General features: G+C 50.0%; 1 long non-coding RNA gene across 1 annotated transcript in view; it reads left to right on the top strand.

Moving 5' to 3' along the window:
* The window catches only part of LOC146052764 (uncharacterized), a 64605-nt gene extending 61339 nt beyond the window's left edge, over nt 1-3266 (top strand). The window contains exon 3 of the long non-coding RNA XR_014467639.1: nt 3103-3266. This is a non-coding gene — a long non-coding RNA (uncharacterized LOC146052764). The remainder of the gene's footprint in view (nt 1-3102) is intronic.
* The last annotated feature ends 12984 nt before the right edge of the window (nt 3267-16250 follow it).

Genomic DNA, 16250 nt, shown 5'->3' with positions numbered 1-16250 from the left:
GTAAATACTGTTTATTTTTGCATGCACAGTAGTCCAGAAATGTTAAGCAGGTTACACACTGGGCCTTATTCAGATCTGTGCTCAGTACAAATTTGTTTGGGAAAATGGGCAAAACCATGTGTACTGCAGGTGGGGCAGAAGTAACATGTACAGAGAGAGTTAAATTTTGGTGGGGTGTGTTCAAACTGAAATCTAAACTGCAGTGTAAGAATAATGCAGCCAGTATTTACCCTGCACAGAAACAAAATAACTCACACAAATGTAACTCTCTCTATACATTTGCCCATTTTCCAAAAAAATTGTACTGCGATCAGATCTGAATAAGGCCCACTAGAAGACAATTAGAGCGATTTTCCGAATACCAATAAGTTGTTTACGCTGCATTGCATGCCAGTGATGTTCGCTCATTCAGCTCTCTAGCGACACCCTCTGTCACACTTACTGTATAGTCACTTTTATGTTTTAGTTCCAAATCATCATGTCTAAAGGTACAAGAGGAGCAGAGATGCAGAAGGGAAATATAGTTGCTCTTATGGCGCCATCTAGTGGCATGCACTAAGAAAGCACATTCTCTTATATCTCATATGTAGAGACAGGATTATATGCATTTGCATATTTGCATATGCATTTCCATATTTTGACCATTCTCACTGGTTATTGCATATTTTACCTAAAATCTAGTGATGGTGCATATTTTAGGCCCTGGCCCCTTCCCACCCGTGAGTCACAGCACTGCTTTGCCCTGCTGCTGCTGGCCAGGTAGTGGTAGAGTGTGCAGGCTGGGGCAATATGTGTGCAGAGTGGGGAACCTTGGATGTACGCTATGTCTGATACTGCTCGAGGCTGCCAATCCATGTTGATAAAAGTCAGTTGGGGCTGATGGCATTACGAAGCCCCTGAACCTTTGCCTGCCCCTGGCCTGGGACTTTACACCAAGCGACAGACTTCTGCAGCAGAGGAGGTGGGCGGAAGGGTTGTGACATCACGCAGCGCGGAAGAAATGGCGTGTCACAGTGAGTATGCAGCACAGGGAGGAAGCCTTCCACTGCACCACCGTCACACGCTATGCTGACATTTGATCCATTGGTTCTGGAGATAAGGGTCCGTGTAGTTGATGCAAGAAGAGCTTTGGACGCTGCAGTCTGCTGTAGCAGCCAGGAAGAAAAAAAATCCTGTGTACAGCACTAGACATCTGCAGATGCTGTGGGCCTATTTTTGAGGATTATTTGCAACTAATTGTATGCAGATTTTTAAATAAATAAGTTAAAAAGTACTACTTTTATTATTTAATGTAGCATATTTTAACACTTTTCATGCATATTTTAAGTATTTTTCATGCATATTTGCATGCATATTTCAAGCTTTTTATGTTGCATATAATCCTGTCTCTACTCATATGATTAGAAAATGTAGTGTTGTGACTGTATTTAGTAAAGCAGGATTTAAAACTACAATAATATTGAAATTATAGCTAAGCATGTTTTGCATTTAATAATAATATTGCTGGATTAAGCCAAGGAAATCACCCCACTTAGTAATTATACTTGCATTTTTACTATACTATCCTTCTGATTTTAATAATTGTCTTAGATTTGTATAAATAAATATGCATATAGAAATATACTCAAGGCTGTATACATCATATATATTATTTAGGCACATATTCAGAGGGCAGAAAAATATTTAGATTTTGACTGCTATATTGTATTTACCAACCAGTTATTTTACAAATGTATTTTTCTTTTTTCCTGTACTGTTGCCCATGCATTGACTAGCCTATATTTTTATTGTTCTCTGTGGTGCATTTCTTGTTCTCTTTGGTGCATTTTATATGTTGGCTCAAAAATAATACTCTCTTGCTTTAGTGCAGAACTATAATACAGAGTTGCCGACTTTTACAGTCTCCTCCCGTGTCAGCAACACTTCTGGGGTGGGGCCTGATGGAGAAATCATCAGTTCCTGCCCCCAGTAATGCAAATCCCGCAATATGCGGGTCTCCGATGAGGGGGTAGGGCCAAATACGTGCAATTTGCATATTTAGCCCCACCCCTTCTGCAGAAAAGCCGCGAATCGCTGCAATTTAAAGCTTCTCTGCAACCAGGTACATGAGGGGCGGAAGGGGGATTTTCGGGATCCTCCCGGTCATTCCGGGAGGGTTGGCAACCCTGCTATAATAATAATAATAGTTATAATGATGATGATAATAATAATAAAAATATATACAGGTTGAGTATCCCTTATCCAAAATGCTCGGGACCAGGAGAATTTTGGATAACGGATTATTCCGTATTTCGGAATATTTTAATATTTCAATGATGTATTTTGAAGTATCTTGCATTTATGCTGTATAAACACATAATATACACACAAATATAGTTTATTACCACATAAAATACACACAAATATATTTTAATTGTTCAAAAAACAAGGTTTCAAAACGTGAAACAAAATGTGTGTACTATCTCAGCACTGAATTTGAATGCCAAGCAATCATTGTCTTGCACATATGTAGTGCCAGTTACATATCATGTCCCCAGTGATGCTGTTACAAATGTCCCCAGTGAGTTTTTAGCAAAAAAAATTTTTTTTTTCACTTTCTGGAATGTCCGTATTTCGGAATAATTCGGATAACGGATATTCGGATACGGGATACTCGACCTGTAGTCACATAATATATAAGGTCCCACAGAGATAATGCTTTGGCCATGGGACCTTACATAATAAGTTTCCCCTGGCTGTGGCATTACCCTGATGCTGGTTTCTGAAATACAGGAGACCCCTTCTCCTTTTGTCCATTGTATTTTGGGAAGCAGGACCGGGCCATGAGCCAGGTGCTGGTTATAGGAATACACGGGGACCCCATGACTCCCCCCCCCCCCCTTGTATTTCTGCAGCCAGCGCCAGCTCAAAGATTCCAGGGCTGGTTATGGTCATTGGGGTAATTATTCTTATAATCCGTGTATCTCACTGATTTGTGCAAGCTTCAGCTAAATACATTTAAAAAATGAGGAGTATTTTCCATTCATATTTGTTCTGAATTCATCGCCGAATTCAGCAGTACATATGTTAGTAAATTTCCCCATTTTCTATTGTCCTTCACAGGCTCCACCTATACCAGGACTTACAGGAACGCCTTAATCCCCAGTATGTGTATTTCAAGAGCTCAGTGGCCATTTAATGTAATGTTGTGGAGATATGCTACAAATCATCCGTGAAATCATACTACAGTATGTGTTCTGTTTCACGCCATTGTGAACAAGAAGGGGTATGACCAGGGCCGGTGCAAGGCACCTAGGCGCCCTAGGCAAACCTAAAGGATACCGCCCCCCCCCCCCCAAAAAAAAAAAAAAACTTACACCACAACACTTCCCCTGCCACTGAGCAAACTGGGTTCGCATAACAGAAAGGTTGATATAATTAGCCTAAATGGGTGTAATAATAACAGAGAGGATGATATAATTCGCTCCCTGCATATCCCGCGGTGCTGGCTCCTCCAAGCCACCATGGGGTCTGCCGCATTGGGAGTTACGCCACTGGCGTAGGGGAAGCCGGGTAGCAGCGGGCGCACATAGAAATGTATGGACAATCAGTGATTGGCTGAGAGCTCTCAGTCAGAGAGCTCTCAGCCAATCACTGGCTGTCCATTCATTTCTATGTGCAGTGTGGGTGCATGATTATACTATACTGGGCATTGGGCACACAGCTAGTCCCCCAGGTAGGTGCATGATTATACTGTACTGGGCAGTGGGCACACAGCTAGTCCCCCAGGTGGGTGCATGATTATACAGTATAATCATGCACCCACCTGGGGGACTAGCTGTGTGCCCACTGCCCAGTACAGTATAATCATGCACCCACCTGAGGACTAGCTGTGTACCCACTGCCCAGCTAGTCCCCCACACCAGCAGCTGCCTACTGTCTACAGACAGTGATTATTTAATTTATTATTAATTAATTACAGGCAGCCAGCACTGACTGTTACAGCTTAGCTGGGCGGGTGGGGGAGGGGGGCGTGCGGCGGCTCCGCCACCCTCCGGAGAACTACAACTAGGGAAGCCAAACATTGTGTGTCCAGGCTCGAATTGAGGCTGACACTTGCCGGCGGGGGCTGGGGCGGCCGCCGCCCGCCTCCGACGTTTGCCGCCTGCTGCTGGAGCTGATGACTGGGCGGCGGGCGGCAGCCAGGGATGAGGAGTGGAGTGGGACTGACACTGTCAGTGTCAGCGGCAGGCGGCAGCAAGGACCAAGGTACACGGGTGGGCGGGCGGACTCAGACGGGGGAGGATGAGACTCACCTAAAAGCTGCTACGCTGGCTGCAGCTTCTATTTCAAAGTTCCTCTCCACTGCGGTAGCGTAGCTTACTGCTGCTGCTGCTGCTGCTTCTTCTTCCTCCTGCAGCTCACTACCGCCCTCCAGTGGCCGGCGCCCTAGGCAAATGCCTAACCTTGCCTAGTGGTGGCGCCGGCCCTGGGTATGACATGATAGCAGTACCTTCATTGTGTATTTAGTCCGGAGATGTGAAGCCAAATTAACAGCAGAGAATACGTGTTAGCAAAATAGGTGGAAATTGCAGCACAGAAATATTAACACATTTACCATGACTTCATAGATTAAACTAATGGGAATCTGTTCCATATTCTTATGCAGCCAACAAGGAGCCATTGTTCTATGTCAATCAACCAATGGGCATGGAAAGTGTGATGGGAAGTACTGAGGATATAGGCCCTTATTCTGGTTCACTCGCAAAGGCAAATTCCTTCTCAAATGGACAAAACCATGTGCACTGAAGGGGTCAGATGTAACATGTGCAGAGAAAGTTAGATTTGGGTGAGTTAATTTGTTTCTGTGCAGGGAAAATACTGGCTGCATAATTTTTACACTGAAATATAGGTCTCAAGTTGAAATAAAACCCCTCCCAAATCTAATTCTCTCTGCCCGTTACTTTTGCCCCACCTGCAGTGCACATGGATTTGTCCATTTGAGAAGGAATTTGCCTTTGCTAGTGAAACAGAATAAGGGCCATAGTGCAAGTCATGATTACAACATTTTGCCAGTAAAAGGGTCGCTACTCAAGATAACAGAATCACATCTCAAAAGACCTCTTCTGTAGCAAAACGGGTGATTAAAAATGGATTCTCATCTGTAATATCATCCATGGAAAATTTACTTTCATTGGTTAAAATTTCAATAAATAAACTTTGAACAGAGTCAGTTTTTTTGTGCATTCAATCATATTCTATGCTCACTTCAAAAACGTTATGTGTCCTCAGTGTATGATCGTTTATTTTTGCAACCCCAGTAGCGCACGCAGGGGGGGTTTCCGAGTACCCAGAAACCCCCCCAAGGAGTCTAAGGACTCTAAGCTGAAAGCTGAGGGTCCCCTCTTTCCACGAGTACTAGAATTTTTAAAATCGGACCTTGGGAACTGGAGATATCTGACTTCAAAGCAGTGGTCTCCATCCAAGCCTGTTAATTGCTCTTCCCAGTCAGATATTTCAGGTTCTGTCTGACGTAGAGTTTTTCTGAGGGTATATTCCAAAAGCTGGGACTCTCTACCTTTGAAGGACACTAGTAGCTTGTCTCTACTGTTCCCAGAACCAGAGATATCAGCCTTCCAGCAGCTGGTTACTGCTCCAGCTCCACACACCTGGTATGTAGTTTTATATACTCGTTGGCGGATTGCTCTGCCTCCTGAACTCTGATCCCCTCATCCCCAGTACCATTTGGTAGGTGGGATTCTCTAGTTTTTAATTCCATTAAAATCTAAGAAATCTATTTGTGGGAACTGGAGATATCTGCAGTCAAGCAAGCTGTCCTCCCACCAGAAAATTATGAATAATAAGCCCACTCCACTATACACCCCTCCTCTGCGTATTAAATATCCTCTACCACCCAGGAAGTTATGTATCAGGGCCCCTTCATTCAGACCAATGCCCCCTTCTCCCACCTCATCTCCCACCATCTGTGCAGTAAAGTGGTAATTAGTGGAAATTACTGATCCAGGCCCTGCATGCTGAGCGGTTGATATAATACCCCCTACCACCCGCGGGACATCAAAACATATACTGGGTCACCTAAATGTCCATCTCCGTACTTTGCTCCGCCCCTCTGGAAACCCCCTTCTGAAAATCCTGCGTTTGCCCCTGCACCCCGCCACCTCGCCGACCCCCCCCTCTCCCCGTCCCTTGGGCTTACCTTCTTGCAAGTCCTCCTGGATCCCGGAAAGTAAGCCCTTCCTCCCCCTAGCAACGCAGCCGGACGTCCTTCTGGCTGCAGGGGGGAGGAGGAGGCGCCAGGGACAGCCTGCTTAGCTGTCTCCGGCGTGAAGGCAGCAGTAGGCGGCAGGGAGGAGACGGAGACCCCCCGCAGACCACAGTACAGATATCACGGCAGGTCTCCGTTACTGCACCGCGATGCCAGCCGCACATGTTAGTATATGCGCTGGCATCGCGGCGGGCCGGCGGCCATGTATATTAATACATCACGCCCTAGATGGCAGTACCTCAGGACTTAGGGGGAAATTTACCAAAATGGATTCGTAGAAAAAAGGTGTATTCGTAGGCAGAAATACACCTTTTTTTACGAATTTGTATTTTCGGGATTTACAATCCCAAAAATACAACAATTCGTAGTCCTAAAGATGGAACATTCGTATTTGTATTTACAAATACGAATGTCCTACACCATCGATAGGATACGACAGAAATCACCATTCAAAAGAATGGTGATTCCTGATTTACTAAACAGCCGTACTGACAATACGGCTGCTTAGTGGTGTGAAACACCCACGCAAATACGACAGGAAAATAGAACACCATTTTCCTGTTCTATTTGCGTTTTAGCCTGCACGGATCAGTCAGATCCGTGCAGGCTTCAGTGAAAAAAAATAGAAAAATAAATAAATAAAAAAAAAAACGGCGTGGGGTCCCCCCCACAGCCGTAACCAGCACCAGGCTGAAGGAGCCGGGGCCGGTAATTAAAAATCAGGGAACCCGACAAATAGGGGCTCCCCGATTTTTAACAACCAGCCCCAGGCTCCAGGTCCGGGGCTGGTTCCCAAAATACGGGGGACAAAATGACTAGGGGTCCCCCGTATTTCAAGAACCAGTCCCAGGCACAACCAGCCAGCAGGGTAATGCCACAGCCGGGGGGAGACTTTTTATGCAAGTCCCCCCGGCCAAAGCATTCATCCCTGTGACCGGTCAGCCTGGCCAGGGGCCCTGGGGGAGTGGGGACCCCCCCAATGAAGGGGTCCCCCCCCTCCAGGACTTACCTGACCAGGCTGAAGCCTGGTACTGTCCCCGATGCCCCTGGGCGGTGGGCATCGGGCTGATAAATGGTGTAAAAATAAGGATAAACTATTGTTTTTTACTGTGGCACTACAAGTGCCAGCAAGCCTCCCCAGCAAGCTGGGACTTGGAGAACCACAAGTCCCAGCCTGCTGGGCATTAAAGGGCCCGCTGGCACTTGTAGTTCCACAGTTAAAAAAATAGTACACAAAACACACTGACACACTTTTAAAATAAAACTTTAATACATACAAAGCCCACACATACTAATACTTACCTATCTTCTTTCCGTAGGTAGCCCTGGTCCTGTGTCGTCGTCTTCTGGTCCTGTGTCGTCTTCTGCCTCCATGTCGACCGTCGCTGTCGCCGTCCGGATCCGACGAAATCCATTTGGGAAGCTGTGGAAGGAAACCATACTCACCTGTCCCAGCGCGACGTAGTCCAGGTAAGTGTCTTGGCAAAAAAACAAACCGAACACCCGAATCCAGCCGGACACGGAGACGCACGGTACTCTGTGTACATCGTGCGGCTCCGCTTCCCGAATGCCGCTATTGGCCGCCTTGCGGCCTAGCGGCTCCTGATTGGCCGCTAGGCCGCAAGGTGGCCAATAGCGGCATTCGGGAGGCGGAGCCGCACGATGTAAACAAACACCGTGCGTCTCCGTGTCCGGCTGGATTCGGGTGTTCGGTTTGTTTTTTTGCCAAGACACTTACCTGGACTACGTCGCGCTGGGACAGGTGAGTATGGTTTCCTTCCACAGCTTCCCAAATGGATTTCGTCGGATCCGGACGGCGACAGCGACGGTCGACATGGAGGCAGAAGACGACACAGGACCAGAAGACGACGACACAGGACCAGGGCTACCTACGGAAAGAAGATAGGTAAGTATTAGTATGTGTAGGCTTTGTATGTATTAAAGTTTTATTTTAAAAGTGTGTCAGTGTGTTTTGTGTACTATTTTTTTAACTGTGGAACTACAAGTGCCAGCGGGCCCTTTAATGCCCAGCAGGCTGGGACTTGTGGTTCTCCAAGTCCCAGCTTGCTGGGGAGGCTTGCTGGCACTTGTAGTACCACAGTAAAAAACAATAGTTTATCCTTATTTTTACACCATTTATCAGCCCGATGCCCACCGCCCAGGGGCATCGGGGACAGTACCAGGCTTCAGCCTGGTCAGGTAAGTCCTGGAGGGGGGGGACCCCTTCATTGGGGGGGTCCCCACTCCCCCAGGGCCCCTGGCCAGGCTGACCGGTCACAGGGATGAATGCTTTGGCCGGGGGGACTTGCATAAAAAGTCTCCCCCCGGCTGTGGCATTACCCTGCTGGCTGGTTGTGCCTGGGACTGGTTCTTGAAATACGGGGGACCCCTAGTCATTTTGTCCCCCGTATTTTGGGAACCAGCCCCGGACCTGGAGCCTGGGGCTGGTTGTTAAAAATCGGGGAGCCCCTATTTGTCGGGTTCCCTGATTTTTAATTACCGGCCCTGGCTCCTTCAGCCTGGTGCTGGTTACGGCTGTGGGGAAGACCCCACGCCGTTTTTTTTTAAAATTTATTTATTTTTCTATTTTTTTTTACACCTTGCAGCCTGCACGGATCTGACTGATCCGTGCAGACTGCTAGAAATAATTCGTATTAGCAGCCGTATATACGGCCGCTAATACGAATCATTACACCATCGGAGGGTTACAAAGCAGTCGTATCTGACTGCTTTGTAACTGACCCTCCGGAACACGAGTTTGCATACGACTTAAACAGTCGTATGCAACCGTAGGGAAAATACAAATACGAAAAACTAGGTTTTTCATATTGGTAAATTTCCCCCTTAATGACAGTGCTGGACTTAACGACAGTACCACTGGACTTAACGACAGTTCCACTGGACTTAAACGGCAGTATCACTGGTTTTAACAGCAGTACGACTGGAGTTAACAGCAGTACGACTGGAGTTAACTGCAGTGGCGTAACTACTGTAAGGCAGCCCCAGCAGCCGCTTGGGGGAGCAAGCAGCAGCAGGGTCTGTGTGGGCGCCGGCACCACTCGACGCACTGCTGCCTGCCGCTGCCCACTCACGGAGCACTGGACACGAGTCAGCTGCAGCACGGGTGGGGCCATGGCAGAGATGAAAAATTCCCCCACTGATTCAATTGACTGTACATAGAGCCGGCTATTGGCTACTGTGTACAGGATGGGCGGGCGGATGGGCGTGCTAGGGTGGTCTGGGATGCGTCGGAGCCAAGCGAAGCAGCAGTGTCTGCTGGTCTCTCTTCCTCTCTCCTGCTTCAGTTTCTCTGTTATGCGTGTGACATCATCACGTCACAGGCTGGGGAAACATGCTGGAGAGGAGCCTGGAGGGGGGGCGGCACACACTTTTTGGCAGGGGGGAGCAAAATGTATAGTTATGCCACTGGTTAACAGCAGCACTAGACAGCAGCACAGCACCACTGCATGGACTATAGCAGCACCATTGCATGGACTATAGCAGCACAGGACCATAGGACTGGACTGCACTAGACTGCACAGGACACAACAGGGGGCCACGGATATTTAAGCGGCCATTGCCCCTGCCCCGTCCCCCGGCCTGAGGGAGCTGCTGCAGCATGCAAGCCCCTCTCACTGCCAGGCATTACTGTTCCCATGGGACTTACTGCTAAACGGTGCTGCAGCCGGGCTGGCCGGACTCCCGGAGGCAGTGACTGAGTGCATGCAGGTCAGGGGTGGCGGCAATGGTGCGGTGGTGCAGCCAGGCTGGCCGGACTCCCGGTGGCAGTGACTGATGGCATGCAGGTCAGGGATGGTGGCAATAGCGCAGTGGTGCAGCCGGACTCCTGGAGACAGTGGCTGATATGCAAGGCCCGGAGCAAGGCCTCCCCCCCTCCCCAATTTTTAGTATGCGGGGCTCTTGCGCGGTGATAAAGGGTGTGTGGCCTAACATTATACAGTAATGCCCATTGCACATTTTTGTGAACTTTGTAATAGCCATTACACATAAAGCCACATGCCATAATGCCAATTACACATAAAGCCACACATGATGCCCATTCCATACTATATAACAAATCGTAATGCCCATTACACATTTGACAAATAAGTGCCAAAAAATAGTGGGTACCTGGGACCCCTCACGTCCAAAAAATGGGGTCATAACTGTCTTTTTCTGAGTCCCACACAATAGTGCCACTTGTGCACAGAGGCACCTTGACCTACTGTGCCAGGATTACGCACACCAGTGCCGTCTTTACCATTAGGCACAATGGGCAGTTGCCTAGGGGCCCCAAGGATTCTAGGGGCCTACCCCAATGGCCAAGACGGCACTGCCCCAGGGATCTGCTGCGACTGGAAGCTTATTTGCCGGGTGTCGGGCAGGAAGCACCAGGCAGGCATCAGCCGCAGCCGCTTACTGAGACCTATACATGTTCCTGCAGTGCACAATGCACATCAGCCGGCCCCAACCTAAGATCTATAAGAGGGGGCGGGGACAGCAGGCTAAGCCACCAGCAGCGGTCGGACCTCTGTGTTGTGTCCCTGCCCTGCTTCTCACTGATAGCTGCCCTCCTGTCACTCTGCTCCCAGCTGCAGCCCTCGGTCCATGGCCCTGCCTACCTGGGGTCACTCTACTGCCACCACACTCGTCACCATTACACAAACAGTGTAACGTGACACAGAGCTGTCAGCAGGGAGATGATGGTAGCCACCATGGAGACTCCCAGCCTCTGCCACTAAAGGTGCCCAGCTCTCACATGTCGTACACACGTACACTGCCAGGGTGCATGCCTGTCTCCCAGCCACTGCTGGAAGCCGACGGCTGGAATCCTGTAGCTGTAGCGCTATTTTGCCCGGCAGCGGGAGGCGCTGCTGATTTTCAAAAGACATGCCGGACACTGATTAGCTGAGAGAATTCAGCCAACCAGCGTCTGGCCAGTCTTTTCAACATCAGCTTCCCGCCCGCCGCCCTGCAACTACCGCGGTGCTACAAGCTCAAAGCCCGGGGCAGCGTGCGGCAATGAATAGGCACCGGGGTGGGGGTGGTTCTGGCCACTGACCTGACAATGCTGCTGTCCTCCCCATCTGCCACTCCTGGCTCCCCCTCCCAGCCGGTGACTCCTGCGCCGCCATGTTCCCGCAAAGCTGCCGCCCAGGAATCCATGTCGATCCTGCTAGTGCCCGACCAATCAGCGTGGAACGTGTCCCAGGGGACCCGCCCATTTTTAAAAATAGAGTCCCTGGTCAGATCATGTATGAGTTCATGTGTCCGGGACTCCGTCTCCAGCCGGCACAGCGGGGAATGACGAGCAGGCGAATTGGGGGAGCAGCGCGGGGGAGCCGGCAGCAGAGTGCACGGCTCCGGCGCCAGGTTATATTACAGCGCCCGGAGCAAGTGCTCCGCCTGCTCCACCCTAGCTACGCCACTGCTCGCCTGCCCTCCTAACTCTCCCTAGCAACCTAATCCTACCCCCCATGCAGCCTGACCCTATTCCTCCCCTTAAGTGCATAACCCTGCAGCCTAAATCTACCCCCTTCTCCCTGCTCCTCAGCCTATCCCTATGTCCCCTCACTAGTGCCTATCCCTAACCTCCATTCCCTGGGCGCAAGCTAGCAGTCCCCACATACTTACTAATCGGGATGCAGGCTGTCAGGATTCCGTTGATGGCATCCTGATGGCTGGTTATATGAACGCAGTAGGGAAGCTGGCATACACTGAACACCGACATCCTGACCACCAGGATTCTGACCTTATCCCATACGGAACCCCCTCCCATGAAAATCCTGCGTTTGCCCCTGCATAGCCCAGGACCTACTCGGTGGCTGCGATACAAAGAGGCTGTTCTGGACCGGAGCTGAGATGGCAATAGCCCATTGTATCCTATGGCTATGGGATTGCACTGCCTGGGCTGCAGTGCGTTTGGCGGGGGGTCAGCGCTAACCGCGCAAGCGCAGACCCCCTGGCACCCGGCTCCGGACATCGCAGGGACGGACTCTTTTTGGAGCCCTGTCCCTGCGCCCTCAGGGATGATACATCCCTGTGATGTGTTTACAATGCGATCCTGGGTGGTAATATTCAGCCCAGATTGCATTGTAAATGCGATCAATAATAAATGGGCCCCTTAGTCACCACCCAGTCAGAGGGAAATCCTGCCCTGAAAATGGCTTGTGAAAATCACATCAATCAGCGAATAGCTGGGTTTTCAGTCTGTGCAAAACCCAGATCCTACTGTGCGACAGAGACAGACTGATTGAGGCCGGAGCTGATGTCACAGGACCCTCCCTAAAATGTTTGGGCAGGCCAGTGGTTTCCCAGATAACGGCTGGGTGACACCCCCCAACATCGGCTTCCTGCCAGTCATATAGCGATGAAAAGAAATGCTAATTTTTGTTGCTGTTTGGCTACAGGCAGGCGTACGGTGATCCATATGCACTTGCACAATGCTGAGGTCTGAATACCCCCAATGTGCAGGGCATAATTGTGAGGGGCTTAATGTGCAGGGCAGTACTGTGTGGGCAATACTGTGTGGGCAATACTGTGTGGGCATTATTGTGTGGGCAATACTGTGTGGGGCATTATTGTGTGGGCAATACTGTGTGGGGCATTATTGTGTGGGCAATACTGTGTGGGCAATACTGTGCGGGGCAGTACTGTGTGGGGCATTATTATGTGGGGCAATACTGTGTGGGGCATCATTGTGTGGGCAATACTGTGTGGGCAATACTGTGTGAGCAATACTGTGTGGGGCATTATTGCGTGGGCAATACTGTGTGGGGCATTATTATGTTGGGCAATACTGTGTGGGGCATTATTATATGGGGCAATACTGTGTGGGGCAATACTGTGTGGGGCATCATTGTGTGGGCAATACTGTGTGGGCAGTACTGTGTGGGGCAATACTGTGTGGGGCAGTACTGTGTGGGGCAATACTGTGTGGGGCATCATTGTGTGGGCAATACTGTGTGGGCAATACTGTGTGAGCAATACTGTGTGGGGCATTATTGCGTGGGCAATACTGTGTGGCTCATTATTATGTTGGGCAATACTTTGTGGGGCAATACTGTGCGGGGCATTATTGTGTGGGCAATACTGTGTGGGGCAATACTGTGTGGGCAGTACTTTGTGGGGCAATACTGTGTGGGCAATACTGTGTGGGGCAATACTGTGTGGGGCATAGTTTGCGGGTCATTGCTGTATAGGACATACTGTAGGACCTAATTCGGTATGGATCACTAATATGAGAAGTTGCAGATGACTGTGAGTAGATTGCAGCTGCCAGGGGCGTAACTAGAGCATTCAGGGCCCCATAGCTAAATCCCCCCCCCCCCCCATTACAATGCCTCTGGGGGGGGGGGGGTCAGAAAGTCATAGAGGATTTCATGGAAAAAGAGGGAGAGTAAGAGAGAGGTGGGGTGGTGTGAGAAAGAGGCCCTTATTCTGATCGGTGCGGATATATCCGCGTGCGTTCGGCCTGCCGATGTTTTGTGTCTGCGCATGTGCAGAGGCGTCTCTGCGCATGTGCGAGCGGGGCGTACGGCCAAATCCCGCATGATCTGTGAACACTCCGAACAGGGGGTGGAGATGGGCGTGAAGGGCTATTTGGGCTCATTACCATATGCATACGCCCCGCGTTTCATGGGCGTTCCCATGCAAACGCTGGGCGTACGTATGGTAATGCGGTCGTGACGCACGTGTAGGGGGCGGACATATGACATTGCCGGATGTCAGCTGCCCGCCCAGATCCCTGCTTTTGCACGGAAACATGTCCGTGTGGTCTGAGGTTGCGGGAGCTGGTGGAGCATTCGGTCCTGCATTCGATGGTCTGCGACCATCGAATGATGGGGGAGGTTCCCTTAGATGGAGGAGGCGTATTCCGTGAAAAATACACGTGCGGTCCGTTCGGCCAGCTTCTTACCGCGTACGGACGGAGTTGGCGATCCGTATGGAAGGCGGGGTTTCGCACGCACGGTCCAGGCCGCATATTCGGCTCCGGCCGCACCGATCAGAATAAGGGCCAGAGAGAGGACATCAAGGAGAGAGACAGGGTGTCAGAGAGAGACGGAGGGATGCGACGAGTGAGAGAGAGAGAGTGCATAACAGAGGGAGAAAGAAAAAGAGGGGAGCAAGAGAAAAGGAGAGAGAGAGGATGTCAGTGACACAGACAGTGCGATTCAAGGAGGGAGAGAGAGATGGGCAGCGTCGGGGAGGGAGAGAGAGATGGGCAGCATCAGGGAGGGAGAGAGAGATGGGCAGCGTCAGAGAGGGAGAGAGAGATGGGCAGAGTCAGGGAGGGAGAGAGAGATGGGCAGCGTCAGGGAGGGAGAGAGAGATGGGCAGCTTCGGGGAGGGAGAGAGAGATGGGCAGCGTCGGGGAGGGAGGGAGAGAGAGATGGGCAGCGTCAGGGAGGGAAAGAGAGATGGGCAGCGTCAGGGAGGGAGAGAAAGATGGGCAGCGTCGGGGAGGGAGAGAGAGATGGGCAGCGTCAGGGAGGGAGAGAGAGATGGGCAGCGTCAGGGAGGGAGAGAGAGTTGGGCAGCGTCAGGGAGGGAGAGAGAGATGGGCAGCGTCAGGGAGGGACAGAGAGATGGGCAGCGTCGGGGAGGGAGAGAGAGATGGGCAGCGTCGGGGAGGGAGAGAGAGATGGGAGAGTTGGGGAGACACAAAAAGTCATGAAGAAAGAGAAAGAGTCAGTCAGGGGGCAGGCATAGACGGTGCAACAGAGCACGATATGGAGACATAGATGGACAGACATTGCAAACAGACGAACAGATGGGTGGGATTCGAGTCTCACATTATTATTATTATTATTTATTAACAATTTCTTATATAGCGCACACATATTCCACAACGCTTTACAGCATCGCTGACTGTTCCGCACGAAGCCGGGTTTGGCTTCGCCACCATCAGGCTGGCGAAGCCCTATCTAAACAGCAGGGACAGCGCTGTCCCTGCTGTTAGGTCTGGGCTGCGCTGGAGATCTCGCGTGAACAGCGAGATCCCGTGCATGCCCAGTGCGGCCGGCCGGGGGACAGGAGACAGCGCATCAGTATTAACTGATGCGCTATCTCCAGAAAGGGACATCGCCGAAGGGGGGAGTTAACGCTCCCCCGCTTTGGCAGACAAGATGTTAATACATCTTGTCGATGTCCCTTCCTGCTTCGCCTCGCTATTGAGGCGAAGCAGGAAGTATCATAGCGGCGCGATAAGCGCTGCTATGATACATCTGCCCCTTAATTCCCTACCACATGCACACGCACACACAGACATTCTAGGGTTAATTTTTTTGGGAGCCAATTAACCTGCCAGTATATTTTTGGATTGTGGGAGGAAACCGGAGTACTCGGAGGAAACCCACGCAAGTACGGGGAGAATATACAAACTCTGCACAGTTAGAGCCATGGTGAGAATCAAACCCATGACCTCAGTGCTGTGAGGCAGTAATGCTAACCATTACACCATCCGTACTGCCCAACTACATACATATACTGCCTTCCTCATACATACATACATACATACATACATACATACATACATACATATCCACTGACTCCCTCATAAATACTGAACAAACATTCATTCACTGCCTCCCTCATACATACATACATACATACATAAATACATACATGCATACATACATATATACATACACTGTCTCACTCATACATACATACATACTGTACACAGAGCCGAATTTCCCATTAGGCACGTGAGGCACCGGCCTAGGGGCGGCACATGTTTGGGGGCGGCACTTGGATGCCTGTGATAGTACTGTCAGCCCAAAATGTACCAATAACTGCAAAATATCCACTGTACTGTACTATATTCCATCTTAAATAGAGTGTAAATGGATAGGACATGCAGATACTGCCCCTATAAACTGTCCTACTTAGTAAACATTATTGTTGTGCCTAGGGGCGCCCTCATCCCTAAATCCGCCCCTGACTGTACATACATACGTACATGCATCCATACATACATACA

Source organism: Crinia signifera, unplaced genomic scaffold (assembly GCF_055691185.1).
Source record: "Crinia signifera unplaced genomic scaffold, ASM5569118v1 HAP2_SCAFFOLD_122, whole genome shotgun sequence".
Classification (NCBI taxonomy): domain Eukaryota; kingdom Metazoa; phylum Chordata; class Amphibia; order Anura; family Myobatrachidae; genus Crinia; species Crinia signifera.
This window is presented reverse-complemented; position numbering and strand designations above follow the sequence as displayed.